Below are 15,129 nucleotides of genomic sequence, written 5' to 3' on the forward strand. Positions count from 1 at the left end.
GACCTGATAGTCTACACTCACGAACAAGGATGCCCACGTCTGCTCATCCCAGAGGAACTTTGCCGTCAAGTCATTACAGGCCTTCATGCAGGACATCAGCGGGTAGACTCCATGCTCTGCAGGGCTAGACAATCGGTTTACTGGCCAGGGATGGAAGGCGACCTGCAGAGCCACAGGGATGGATGTGCCTCTTGTGATGCACATGCTCCATCACAACCTGCTGAACCATTAGTACTCACACCACCCCCAGAATACCCATTCCAGTCGACAGTGGTGGACATGCTACAGTTGGAGGGCCATATGTACATGGCCTATGCAGACAGGCTCACCGGGTGGCTGGAAGTGGCACACTTCCCACATGGCACAATGTCATCAAGAATTATATCAGTTTTGAGGACATACTTCACAAGATGGGGAGCACCAGAGCTAATCTCGACAGATGGGGGCACAAACCTCATTAGTGAAGAGACCACATCATTCTTCAGAAAATGGGGGATTACGGTACGCCTGTTGTCAACCCATTACCCCCAGTCTAACGGAAGGGCCGAAGCAGCAGTCAAGACTGCCAAGAGGATCATCAGGTCTAACACAGGCAAAGGAGGCAGCCTCGATTGCAACAAGGCATCCCTGGCAATTCTTCAGTACCTCAATACACCCCCTAATGGGTTTGACAAGTCCCCAGCACAGCTCGCTATCGGCAGGCAGCTCAGAGATGGAGTGCCAACACCCAGACAGCATTGCAAGGTGGAGAGACACTGGGATGAGATAATTCAGCGGAGGGAGCTACGAATGGCAGAGTCCCAAGAGGAGACCTCACCACCTACTGGTACCAGGGAGCTTCTACCCCTGGTCATATGCTGCAGGGTAAGAGTGCAGGATCCTGTAACCAAAACCTGGGACCGATCTGGGTTAGTAGTGGAGTCTAAGGGCCACCGACAGTATCTCATTAGGCTGGATGGAAGTGGTCGGGTGTCACTTAGAAACGGGAAGCACTTGAAAGTGTTGAAACGGCAGCCCCCAACGTCCTCAGCCATTCCCCCATGCCCGGAACCCGCTCTACCTCGTCCAGAAAGGCGCACAGTGCAACCCTCATGGACGGGCGAGTATGTCATGGGTGATATTGAGCGTTAACCCATGCTTGTGCTTGCGTCACCTTGTACAGTTACATTTTGTTGTCCCTCATGCTCATTTTATCTTTTGTTTTCGGTAAGCTGAATTGGATAGAAATTCTGTTGTGCAAACATATTTTATGCATGTACTATATATTGTTGCCATGCATGTCCTTGTATGCTGTGACGCTCAGTGTTAACCATTACTTTTGTCCTATGGGGATTTTCCTTTTACAGTGTTCTTTGTCTATATATATGTATTTAATAAATATTTACTTATTTAATATTATGCCATTCTGCCATGCCATAATCTTAGGTGGGGGGATGTAGGATGGTTGATTGTATGTGATGTACTGTATGTTGTCAAGAGGAGAGCGGAATTGGCGTCAATATTTCCCGCGCGCCTGCACCTTGCTTGCAGTCACACCTCTGTACTGATTGGACGTGTAATAAAGCACTGGAGTGTCCCACTGGTTTCCTTCTGCCCCTAACAGTATCAAAACTTATTTAAAAAATTAAAATGAAAATGGGTGATACATAAGCATTGTACTTACCAAAGGATAAATTTTGAAGTCCAGCAAAAATCGCTCGCGTTGTGGTAGTTGCCATGTAGGGTTAGGGTTAATTTTAATCCCGGTGTTTACACAAGAATTGACAGAAGCGTCCGTCCACAGCCGCTATTGCATTCCGCAAATTATCTAAATTTTAATACAATATCTGGAACTGCAAAGTTTGGCAACATACGAACAAGTTACACTTCACAACGATGCCATAAGACTTTCCACCAACTTCATGATGTTGGACTTGGATTTAGATAGAAAAACTTTTGAGATATGTATAAACTTACTCGAAAAATATTCTTATCACTGTTCATGTGGATTATATTTCAGCAATTTTTACAAAAAATTAATAGTTACATTGTAATAAAATTCTTTCTAGCTAAAATTATTCGTATGTCCTAGTGATATTTGAGAAGTTTGGTTTCGGCGGGAAACAAAGATCGAGATTCTAGGTTGGACTTCAGCCTTTATAAACGGCTTTATTCCAATCATCTTTGTGTAACTTATGAAAAAATGAAAAGCTGCCTGTTTAAGTATTATAAGTGTTCATTGTAAATCTACAAATAACATCAAATATTTATCTTTCGTTTTACTGGATTCTTGCGCGCGCACGCGCACCACACACAAACACACATACAGGCTACATACTGAATATAATATATATATATATATATATATATATATATATATATATATATATATATATATATATATATATATATAATTATTATATATACAGGGTGTAACACGAGTTCATGGAAATATTTTGCGAAATGAAAGAAAAAATTCTGAGCAGAGAATGTTCTATAAACATAATATGGAATTTTAAGGCTCTGTTACGCTGACGATGTAGTTCTGATTTTCCCATCAGTGCAAGGTCACCAGCGACTAATCGACACTGGCCGCAGATATGCAGAGGAATTTGATATCCTATACAACGAAACCAGGACCCGGTGCATGTCGCTGCTCCCGAGATCGCTTAAGCATATTGCAGAACCACAAATTTTTCTCGGAAATCATCTGGAATTCGTGCATGAATTTCCGTCTTTGGGCCACGTCATCGCGGACGACCTAAAAGATCCGGCAGACACAGAACAGAGGCGTCGTAAACTTTGTGCAACTGGTAACATGATTGCAAGGAGGTTTGTCTTTTGTCACCGAGACACGAAACTGCCGCTTGTACTGCTGCAGCATATATGGGTGTTCCCTTTGGACGAAATATACCCTAGAGGCCATGATACATCACCGCTGTTCACAGTGACATTCTGTAACGCCTCACCAACACACCTCGCAAACACTCTGCCACGCAGATGTTCATAAAAAACACCTGGATAATTTAAAAATCATTGTTAGGCGAACAGTGTCCGGTCTGATCACCCGACTGGGAAACAACAGCAATTTGCTCATCCAATGCATCTTTAGCAGTGATGGGATAATGTGGCGCCTGTTCCATAAATGACGTTATCATCCTTCACTTCTCTATTTTTGCAATTATTGTCATCTGCAGAATCTGTTATTGTTGTTGTTTTTGTATGATTATTATTATTATTATTATTATTATTATTATTATTATTATTATTATTATTATAATTTGGCAGCAGACCCTCTTTTAAACAGGTTTTATTGAATATTATTGCTGCTTCAGCTGCATTTATTTTGTAGAAGACTTTTTCTATTTTCCTTATTGCGGACTTCTCTTCATTGGAGGTGCGTGCTAACAGCTCGCCTCTATTTGTCATTTCATGGGGGAAAAAAGTAAAAAATCTGGATTCTGCTTTCTTATATATTCTATACAGTTAGAATATTATGACATATAGTTGTTGCTGCGACGTTTCGACAGACTCTTCTGTCATTCTCCAGCGGGAGATAGTAGAGGACTGGCAGGTTGCATAGGTCCTTCCGAATTTATACACGGGCTTCAGCGGGGGTCATGGACGGCGAATTTTGGCTGATTGCTGTCGGCGAACTTCAAGCCAAATTTCTGCGGCGAAGCTCGATCCTGACAGATCTTCGCAACCTGGGAATATCATTCATTCCAGTGTTCCCATTGGCCTGCCGTTGCGTGATGTCATGCCGACTGACATCATCGGTAGTTTGGCTGCTATTGGTTGGAGGATGAATGATGTCATTATTACTCTCTCTCTCGTAGTCGGGGGGTTGTCTCGAAGGGCGCCTCGCTCATCAGGGGGCGTCTCCATTCTCAGGGTTGTCATTTTCGGGTATTTGTTGGATTTGGTGGGTGTTCGGCATTACCCTTCTCGAATTCGTGGGTAGGAGCGATGCCTCCTGCGTCGTATTCATTGTAGGTTTCTTCTCGGCAATGAGGAGCGCCTCCAGCAGGCGCGGACGTCGAGGGTCGGCGGCTCTCCCGATTATACTTATATTTTGTATAATACTGTCACGGGAGATGGAAATATTGTGGGTAGCACGGGCGTGGTTCATGATGGCACCCTCCTTCGAGACAACCCCCTGACTACGAGAGAAAGAGTAAATAATGACATCATTCATCCTCCGACCAATAGCAGCCAAACTACCGATGATCTCAGTCGGCATGACATCACGCAACGGCAGGCCAATGAGAATGCTGGAATGAATGATATTCCCAGGTTGCGAAGATCTGTCAGGATCGAGCTTCGCCGCAGAAATTTGGCTTGAAGTTCGCCGACGGCAATCAATCAAAATTCGCTGTCCATGACCCCCTCTGAAGCCCGTGTATAAATTCGGAAGGACCTATGCAACCTGACAGTCCTCTACTATCTCCCGCTGGAGAATGACAGAAGAGTCTGCAATAAGGAAAATAGAAAGTCTTCTACAAAATAAATGCAGCTGAAGCAGCAATAATATTCAATAAAACCTATTATTATTATTATTATTATTATTATTATTATTGAGATTTGCTGTTTTCACTTTTGGCATTTAGCCCTTTGGACCTGACTTCTGTAACTACCTAAGGTAATGTATGCAATCCGCTTTTAATTATCACTTTTCGTATTTTTAAAGTGATAATTAAAAGCAGTTTGCATAAATTAATTTCCAGCTAGGGACCTTAGGTAGTTACAGAAGTCAGGTCCAGAGGGTCAAATACGAAAAGTGTAAATAGCAAATTTCAATAATAATAATGATACAATAATAATAACAGATTCTGCAGATGACACTTAATTGCAAAAATAGAGAAGTGAAGGAACACACGCCACATTATCCCATCACTGCTAAAGATGCATTGGATAAGCAAATTGCTGTAGTTTCCCCGTCGGGTGATCAAACCGGACATTGTTCGCCTGACAATGATTTTTAAATTATCCAGGTAGTTTTTTTTATGAACATCTGCGTGGCAGTGTGTTAGCGAGGTGTGTTGGGTGAGGCGTTACAGAATGTCATTGTGAACAGCGGTGATGTATCTTGGCCTCTCGGGTATACTTCGTCCAAAGGGAAACACCCATAGGCCTACATGCTGTAGCAGTACGAGCGGAGGAGCGGCAGTTTCGTGTCTCATTGACGAGAGTATTTTTACTATTATTCTCATAATTACTAGTGTCATTACCATTATTATGAATACTACTTTTACTACTACTTCAGCAACTGTGTGGATATTGCCGATTATAATTTTTATTACTACCTCGTGTACCTAGATTGTGTATTGCATTGTCTCTACTTTGTATATAGCCTACCATGAGCTGAAATAAATATCATTATTATTATTATTATTATTATTATTATTATTATTATTAGTAGTAGTAGTAGTAGTAGTAGTAGTAGTAGTAGTAGTAGTAGTAGTAGTCAGGGATGTTGGGAGGGGGATGGAGCTGATCGGTTCACTTGTTACTCTGAACAGTCTCGTTTTTCCGCCAAGATCGTGTCCGGGTTATAAGTGTCAAATTGCCGATTCACTCCGAGAGCAAGAAACTGGAGACAATGCCTTACCGTTCCAGTAATGTGGAATATGCAGATATGATGTTTATTTATGGGGTTAGCAACAGTTCAATTTTTAGATTATACGGGTGTGAACTCCACTGCCATAAATAAAAAAAGGAAATCCGCGATTAGGCCGATGTGAATAAAATACCTCCAAATCAAATAAAGAAAAGAAAAGCAAGTCTAATGGAATCTCCCCGCCGTCCAAGATAGGCTGTAAGGACTGGGGTTTGAGTGACATACTGGCTGGGTGTTTACTGGTTTATTGGTAGTTCCTTACTGAGATAAATGTACATGTTGTTTTAGATTTAGCTGGCCTTGTGCCAGCACGGGCTCTTGCTCCTCGAGCAGCCTGTAACATAAATGTACAGAATCTTCGAAGATGTTATCGACGCGTGCGAGCGGTAAAGTAGCTACACACAGACAGGTAAAAACAGAGGTACAGACTCGGGCATCTGTTTGTCGGCAGACAAACAGATGGCAATATTGAGAGAGACGATTAACATACAGTGATGAAATATATATCAATGGAAAGGCCAGGAAATTCTACATATGGCCAATTGCATGAGATTCAAGACAGATTAATGAATACAATGCAGTAGCATAATATATGTGAAATGGCGAGACGTTTGACGTCTTCACAAACAGAAACATACACACAGTTTGATACAGAAGATTCGTTGGAACATTATGAGTACATGATTAGAATGCTTGCATGGCAATGCAAGTAGTAGTGATTGTACATACATCAAGACAACAATGGTTAGGGAGAAACAGATGGAAATATTGTATGGTTGAAATCGCGTTCATTTAGAGAAAGAAAACGAGATGCTCTTGTTGTCTTGTCCACTCCGATGGACGACGAACACACGCACACACACGTTTGGAAGAGGGCATCAGGCTCTTACAAGGCCTGTTCAGTACGCACCAATCAATGATTTAAGACGTATTATCAAAATCTCTCCTTGTCAATCAAAAGTATTCATTTCACAACAGTCTAAGGAAAAAAAAGGCCCTTGTCTGTCAGATGAAAAGAATTGGAACATTGAAAATTCCTTTTCTTCTTTCGTTCCTGTGAAAGGTTGCCTATTCATACAGTAATCGAAAGAGGTAAAAATTTTGACATTATTCAATGTTGCAGTTGCACTACAGTCACTATCACTCACTCAGCAAAGGTATGGGCATAGTCCTGACTCCTTATTCAGCAATTCCATGACGAGGCGGCAGGACACAGTGAACAAAATTCAACGATCACAAATAAATGTTGCCAAGCAACATTCACGCTACTCAATACGTAAAGCTGATCATTAAAATTAGATTACATGAAGCCTGTTGACAGGTGATTTATTAGTTGAAGGGACTGTAATGTTACATTTTTTAATAAACCCCACAAAAAAATCATAATTAAAAGACTAGCAATCTCGTTGCCTAAAGCATTTCATGAACCCTTTCCCCACATCCCCGACTACTCCGACATCCTGTACGCCATCTTCCTTGCCTGACAGCAGTGTTGTGTAAAGGGTTATTCTAAAAATTCACCTCGCCGACAGAGCCTTAAAATGTGTCTGTACATCAAACATTTTTTGCTCAGAATGACTTTTTCCTTCATTTCCCAAAATATTTGCATAAACTTGTGTTACATCCCTATATTCAATGTTTAGGTCAATGAACACAATAAATTTTCCAGAAAATGAGGCAAGTTGCCTGACACATATTGTTTTACCCAAGAGTTTAGGGATGAGGACACTACAAGGCTTATATCTCAGGGATCGCTCATTCAAGTAATGAGGTAAAACTGTATCACCAGCAAGCTGTTTTCCCCTGACAGAGGGTGGGATTGTAAAGTCACCACATCGATGTCAGCGGAGTGCTTCGAAGGCGTCATTAATTAAGTCTCCGCTGAGCAAGTTTTCTTTGGTGACTTCCCATGTTCTTCGCACTCAATTCGTCACGCCTAACGTGCCAGGTCACGCATTTTCTACCATTTCAACTTTATATGTATTTGTCCAACTGTCACAAATTATGCATCGTGTTTCTTTATTCGCAGGCATCAAGACTGTATCCATATTGGAGTTCTGTAAGTTTTTGTATTATAAATTGTACTTGTTCGCCGAATATTATTGTTAATTGTTTTTTTACCTCAGGTCACGCTCAATATCATTGTCTTCCGCGGTTCGGCGCCAGTCGGCCGCTATATAAACTGCCTGAATCTGTAATAAACCAGCAGTAACTTTTACCTGCTCGTTTCTTTTGCACCCCTTACAGTGGTGACCCCCCGGAGTATCCCGGAGCCATTAGCGGACCGACACGGTGACTCAGTCTTGGCTCCAGGAACTCTCCAACGCTCTTAGCGGCCTAAACACGGCGCTGTAACCAGCGTTTGAGCGTGCTGACTCTCGTCGGCAAACCCACCAGCGTCACTAACAGACCCACACGGCGCACGAAAGTGCGTTCTGACACGAGTACCCCACTCCAGTAAGAGGGCAGAGAGCGAGCATGGACGCAGGCATCCTCTCCTTCGTGCAGTTAACCGCGGACCTCGCGGACTCGGAGGTCTGCCTTCCTCCCACCGCACCCGCGCCCGTCCCCACACCGAGGCCCTCCCGCACCTCTACACCCATGCCAGCGCCCCGAACACTCCATGGCCCGGCAATACAGTCGCGGGCCGCCCTGACCATAAAGTTGCCACCTTTTATACAGGGGAACCCAACAATGTGGCTGCGTAGGGTTGAGAGCCACTTCAGGGTGGCGCACCTGACGGACGAAATCCTGCAGGCCGACACAGTCCTCAACGCCCTCCCGGAGGAGGTATACAGAAAACTCGCCTCGCGGGTGCCCCCCGACACACACCCCCTCACATACGTCGCGAAGATGACCCTCCTTGAAACGTGCTCCCTACCTATCGCCGAGCGGGCCGCCCGTGCTATTGACCTCGCCGTCAACCCACGGCATGACCTCAACGCAAGAGACGCATGGAGCATGGTCGAGGACCTTCTGTCACTACCAGATTTCGATGGCATGAAAAAGCGGCAGGAAATAAGCCTGTCGCGGGAGATCTACCTTCGCCAGCTCCTCCCAGAGGTCCGCACCCAGATTCCTCACCCCTACACCATGCCTCTCGACGACCTCATAGAAACGGCGCAGCACTTCACGGATTGCGTGAAGGCCACACAGCGGCTAAAAGCGCCCACACAGTCGGTCAGCTCCGTCCAGCCGGAAGAAGAAACGGAGCAGGGCATCAACGCCGTCGCCAGGAGGCGTCCACCGCCCCAAAACAAATGGAGTTCCCCGGGCAAAGACGCCCGAAACTGCCTGCCACCCTGCTCGTTCGCCCGTTCAAAAAACGGGAGTGGCGGCGGCCAGCAGGACAAATCGCCATGGCAACCGAAAAACCCAGGGGCCCAGAACCAGTAGGCTTCTATGTCCGCGACACCGTCTCCGGCAGGATGATGTTGGTCAACATAGGGGCCTTTAGATCGATCTTCCCAGCATCCAGGGAGGACCGCAACCAGAAACCAGACCCGGCCGCCTTCCTGACGGCCGCCAACGGATCCCCCATCCTCTCCTACGGCACCAGGCCCCTGTCGATCTCCATCCTTGGCCAGAGTTACTCCTGGGACTTCATCGTCGCGGCCTGCTAGTTGATGTGGGGCGTAAGCGCCTCCTCGATACTGACTCCTGCCGATCTCTCCCATGAACAGTGGGACCCAAGTCACCCACCATCAGCTCCGTCGCCCCCCACCAGTACGCACACCTGCTGACGGAGTTCCCCGAAGTGTTCAAGCCCGAACTTCGACAAGTCCCCGGGACCCCAGCCAAACATGGCATATACCACCACATAACAACTAAAGGCCCCCTGACACACGCGAAGTTCCGAAGACTTCCCCCACAGCGCCTTCAGGAGGCGAAGAAGGCATTCGCAGAGATGGAGTGGATGGGAATCTGCAGAAAGGCCTCCAGCCCGTGGGCCTCCCCCCTCCACGTGGTGCAGAAACCGGACGGCTCCTGGAGACCTTGCGGCGACAACAGACGTCTCAACATTGCAACGGAGCCCAACCACTACCCCTTGCCCAACATGCAAAACCTCACGGCCTCCTTTCACGGAGCCAAGGTATTCACTAAATTGGACCTTCTTAAATCATACTTTCAGGTACCTGTCGCACCAGAGGATATACCAAAGACCGCCATCATCACGCCGTTTGGGTCCTACGTGTTCACCTTCTCCACCTTCGGATTGAGGAATGCCGGGGCGACCTTCCAGCGGCTCATGGACAGCATCCTCGGGGACCTGAAATTCTGCGTCTGCTACGTTGATGACATCCTCATATTTTCCAGGTCTCACAGTGAACAACAGCAGCACATCTGGGCAGTCCTGCGGCACCTCCAGGAGAATGGCCTCGTCGTCTGTTTGGACAAGTGCACCTTCGGCGTCCAGAAAGCCGACTTCCTGGGCCATGAGGTATCTCCGGCAGGCGTCCGCCCACTCACATCAAAAGTAGCAGCCGTAACCAGGTTCCCAACCCCCACCTCCGTCAAGGCCGTCCAGGAGTTCCTCGGGATGGTGAACTTCTACAGGCGGTTCATCCCCGGGATCACACACACCAAGGCCCCCCTGACGGAAGTTCTCAAAGGCCAACCAAAGTCCCTGTCTTGGGGACCCAGCCAGCAGCAGGCCTTCTCCCTGACGAAGGCCGCCCTCGCCGGCGCAACCGCCTTGGAACACCAGGACCCCAAGGCCCCTCTCCAGCTAACAACGGATGCCAGTAACGTCGCCTGTGGTGCTGTCCTGGAGCAGGTCATCAACGGCGCCTCCCAGCCCATCGCCTTCTTCAGCAAGAAATTCAATCCCGCAGAGTCCCGCTACAGCACCTTCGACAGGGAACTCTGCGCGATGTACCGCGCAGTCCGGCACTTCAAGTTCCTCCTAGAGGGGACGCCCTTCACAATCTTCACGGACCACCAGCCATTGGTTCACGTCTTCACTAAGCAGGGGGACGCATGGTCTTCCAGGCAGCAGCGCCACCTCTCAGCCACAGCCGAATTCACCTGCTCCGTCAGGTACCTCCCCGACAGGAAAAATCCTGTAGCAGACGCCCTCTCCAGAGTCGAGTTGAATGCAGTGCAGCTCGGAGTAAACTACCAAGACCTCGCCAGAGAACAGGCCACTGACCCAGAAACCCCAGCCTACCGCACCACCATCACGTCCCTTAAGTGGCGGGACGTGACCCTCGCTCCCGGAGGCCCAAGTCTCCTCTGCGACATTAGTACGGGTCAGCCCCGCCCCTTGGTTCCAGCCTTACGCCGCCGCCAGGTATTCGACATAATTCACGGCCTCTCATATCCCTCTGGCAGAACTACGGCCAAGCTGCTCTCAAACAAGTTCGTCTGGCACGGGGTGCAGAAGGACGCCACGTCCTGGGCGAAACAGTGCCTGCAGTGCCAAACCAGCAAGGTGGGACGTCACACGCAGTCCGGGGTAGGCGAGTTCCCGCAGCCAGAGCGCCACTTCGGCCACATTCATGTCGACGTCGTCGGGCCCCTCCCCCATCAGGTGGGTCCAGATACCTCCTGACGGTAGTAGACCGCTCAACAAGGTGGCCCGAAGCCACACCTATGCAAGAAGCCACCGCCAGCGCGTGTGCTGAGGCCCTGCTTTCCAGTTGGGTAAGCCGCTTCGGCATCCCGGACCACATCACAACCGAATTATGGTCCGCCCTGGCCCAGCTGCTGGGGACCACACATCACACCACCACGGCGTACAACCCGGCGGCCAACGGCCTGGTCAAGCGGTTCCACAGATCCCTGAAGGCGTCCCTCATGGCCTGCTGCACCGCCGAGGACTGGACACATCAGCTGCCGTGGGTCCTCCTCGGTTTGAGAACCGCCCCAAGACCCGACGGCACCCCGTCTGCAGCCTTGAGAACCGCCCCAAGACCCGACAGCACCCCGTCCGCAGCCTTGAGAACCGCCCCAAGACCCGACGGCACCCCATCCGCAGCCGAAAAAACCTACAGAGAGCCCCTCGTGGTCCCGGGCGAACTTGTGACAGAAGATCGCCACATCCCATCACTGCAGAGGCTCCGCGACGTGGCCGGCGAGTTCGTCCCTTGCAAGCGCACGTACACCGGCAGGTCGGCCACCTTCACACCGCCAGACCTGTCATCCGCCACCCACATCTTCGTCAGGGTCAATGCCCTCCGCCCGCCACTGACCAGGCCCTACAGGAGCCCCTTCCACGTGCTGGAGCGGAACAGCAAGGCGTTCCTGCTGGCACTCCCCGGGAGGAATGACTGGGTTTCAATAGACCGGTTAAAGCCCACCTTCCTGGAGGAGAGCACCGACGTCACCGCAGCACCTTCCCCGCCCAGCCGCCCTTCGCCATGCCCAGGCCCCGCAAACGGCAGGCGCGTGGCCGTCCCAGGAAGGGACCGCCCGCACCAGCAGCCCAGCACCCTCACGCGCAGGAGGCCCATCCGTTGTCCTCAAGAAGCCGTGGTACCCTTCAGCGTCCCAGCAGATACACAGATTAGTCAGATGTGTCCCACGTCTTGGAGGGGGAGTATTTGTAAAGTCACCACATCGATGTCAGCGGAGTGCTTCGAAGGCGGCATTAATTAAGTCTCCGCTGAGCAAGTTTTCTTTGGTGACTTCCCATGTTCTTCGCACTCAATTCGTCACGCCTAACGTGCCAGGTCACGCATTTTCTACCATTTCAACTCTATATGTATTTGTCCAACTGTCGCAAATTATGCATCGTATGTTTCTTTATTTGCAGGCATCAAGACTGTATCCATATTGGAGTTCTGTATGTTTTTGTATTGTAAATTGTACTTGTTCGCCGAATATTATTGTTAATTGTTTTTGACCTCAGGTCACGCTCAATGTCATTGTCTTCCGCGGTTCGGCGCCAGTCGGCCGCTATATAAACTGCCTGAATCTGTAATAAACCACCAGTAACTTTTACCTGCTCGTTTCTTTTGCACCTCTTACAGGATCACAATATAGAGGGATGAAGAAATTTGTTTTTATTTAGCATTTCCCAACGTTTTGTGAGAGAGAGAGAGAGAGAGAGAGAGAGAGAGAGAGTGTAATTGTCATTGTGAGTGGTGGTTCGGTTGTTGGAGTTGGTTTTACGGCTGTCTCTCTGTCTCGGTCTGTCGGGAGTTTTTCGTTTTGGGAGAGGTCTTGGGCAGTTGAGGTCCAACCTTAAAAGTGAACGGGAATTCGTCTGGCTTTTGTTTTTTTCGGTACCGATATTGATGGTGCATGTGTCTCTTTTTTTTGTTCGTTGTTGGTGGAGGGTTTGGTTGAAATTTTGTTTTTGTGGTTTCTGTGTGCTGTGATTGGCGACCGTGGACCTTTACCCATCTCCAGCAACCGAAGATCAGGGTGAGTGTTGTTTTGTTTGAGGGTTAGAATTCCGCCACATAATATTTGGCGCCCAACGTGGGGCAGCTGGTATTGCAGCTGCAATTGAGGTTGGTGGCTGGTAGTGTGACTGAAGAGAAGGATGGAAGAGGAACTGGTAAGGTTGAGAGAGGAGAATACGTGGTTGAGGGGTGAGAATGAGAGATTGAGGAGTCAGTTGGAGGAGGTGGAGGGAATACTAAGAAGTGCAAAGAAGAAATGAAAGGGGAGATGAAAGAGGCAGAAGAGAGAATGGAAGAGAGGATGGAAGAGAGGATGGATAAAAGTTGGAGGGAATGATGAAAGGTGTGGAAGAAATGGTGAAAGGTATGTTCAAGGGTGTTTTTGGAGAAGGGGCTGTTGGAGGCAGGTTCTCTGGAACGTGTGAAGAGGGCAAGAGAGAAAGAAAAGGAGGAAGAAGTGAATGGAAGCGTGAGTGATGAAAGTGATATGGGAATAGGAAGTAAGAAACGAGGGAATGAGAGGCAGGGTAAGGAAAAGGGAATGAAAAGCAGGGGAAGGAACAGAGGAAAGTAAGGATAAGTCAGGGGAAGAAAAAGGGAAGAAGGGAAAGGGAAAGGAAACTGGTAAGAAGGAAAGGAAGTGGGAAAGGCAGGAAAGAAGGGAGAGGGTGAAGGCAGTAGTGATAGTGAGGTGGATGGAGGTGAGTGGATAAAAGTGGATAAAAAGAGGGGGAAGAAGAGTGTAATGAGTAAGATGAATGTAAGTGCAGAAGTGGACTCTTTGTATTCGGAAGAGGGTATGAAAGGACAGAGTGAAAGTAGCGAAAGTGAGAGTGAAAGTGAGAAAGAAGTGAGAAAGGCTATGTATGTGAGGAGGTACCCCGGTGTGAAAAGTATAATGAGTATGGAAGTAGGGATGTGCATGATTTCTTTAGGGAGTATGAAAGGTTTGTCAGGATAAGTATGGGGAAAGTAAGAGAGTATGGGCACGAGAATTAGGAGAGTATTTGACTGGGTTTTTACTTGACATGTATAGGGTTATTATGAGTGTGGGAGATGTTGAGTATGACAAGGTGAAAGCTAGATTAGTTGAGCAAGCGAGGCGTATGAAAGCGAGTGTTAAGTATAAGAGGAAGAATGAATTTGATGAGGCAAGAATGAAAGCTGGGAAACCTTGTCACTGTATGCTTGTCGGCTGGAGACGTTGGCAAGGAAGAAGTTTGGGGATGATGGGATAGATGAATGTAAGGAGTTAGTACGGAAGTTGTTAGGGACAGTGCCAGATGGAGTTAGAGAATTTGTGAACTTGAAGCGGAAGGAGAAGAAAAGATGGACGAATGAAAGGTTGACTTGGGGAGAAATCTTGGAAATTGTAGAAGATTATGAGCTTGACAGGGTTATAAAAGAGAGCAGAAGTGTAAGTGTAAGGGCTGGGGTAGATGAGAGAGTACCAGAGTTCGGAAGCTTTAGGGATGCAGTGTTGAGGGGCCCAATGAGAATGGCCGATAGTGTAATAGATAGGAGTGTAAGAGCAAGTAATGTGGAGGTGCCAGTGAGGATGAATGGTGGGTTTGTAAGGGAACAACGGGTTGGACGGGTTAGGGATAGTAGTGTACAAAGGGAAGGTCGATGAGTGGAAGCCGAGCGAAGTGTTTTAGATGTGGAAAGGAAGGACATACAAAGAATGAGTGTAGGTGGGCTTTAGGAGCGTGTTTGGTGTGGGCAATCAGGACATTTGGTAAGGGAGTGTCACGAAAGATAGGGGTTAAATGCTACCGGTGCAGACAGATGGGTCATGTTGCTAATGGTTGTAGGGGTACCAGTGAATGTAATATGTGGTAACTGTGGTAAGAATGGGCATTATGCGAGAATGTGTTCAGAACCGAGAGCGAAGTGTGTCGAATGTGGAATGGAAGGGCATGTATCAAGTGTATGTAGACGAAAGAGGGTGACTGTGACAGCGAATTCGGGAAACTGAGTGTGAAGGGGGTTCAAATGGGTGGGTCCTCCAGGATGCAAGCGGTGCGTGTGATGCATGTACGTGAGGGGTTGTTGCATGAGGATCAGCAATTTGTTTTGATAGAGTATGGTAGAAAACGTAAGAAAGGGAAGAACGTAAGTGAACGGAGTGGTCGTAAGTTGTGTGATAGGGGTGTGAGTGCCAAAGTGGAAATGAGT

The sequence above is a fragment of the Macrobrachium rosenbergii genome, chromosome 26 (assembly GCF_040412425.1).
Source record: "Macrobrachium rosenbergii isolate ZJJX-2024 chromosome 26, ASM4041242v1, whole genome shotgun sequence".
In the NCBI taxonomy this organism is placed as follows: domain Eukaryota; kingdom Metazoa; phylum Arthropoda; class Malacostraca; order Decapoda; family Palaemonidae; genus Macrobrachium; species Macrobrachium rosenbergii.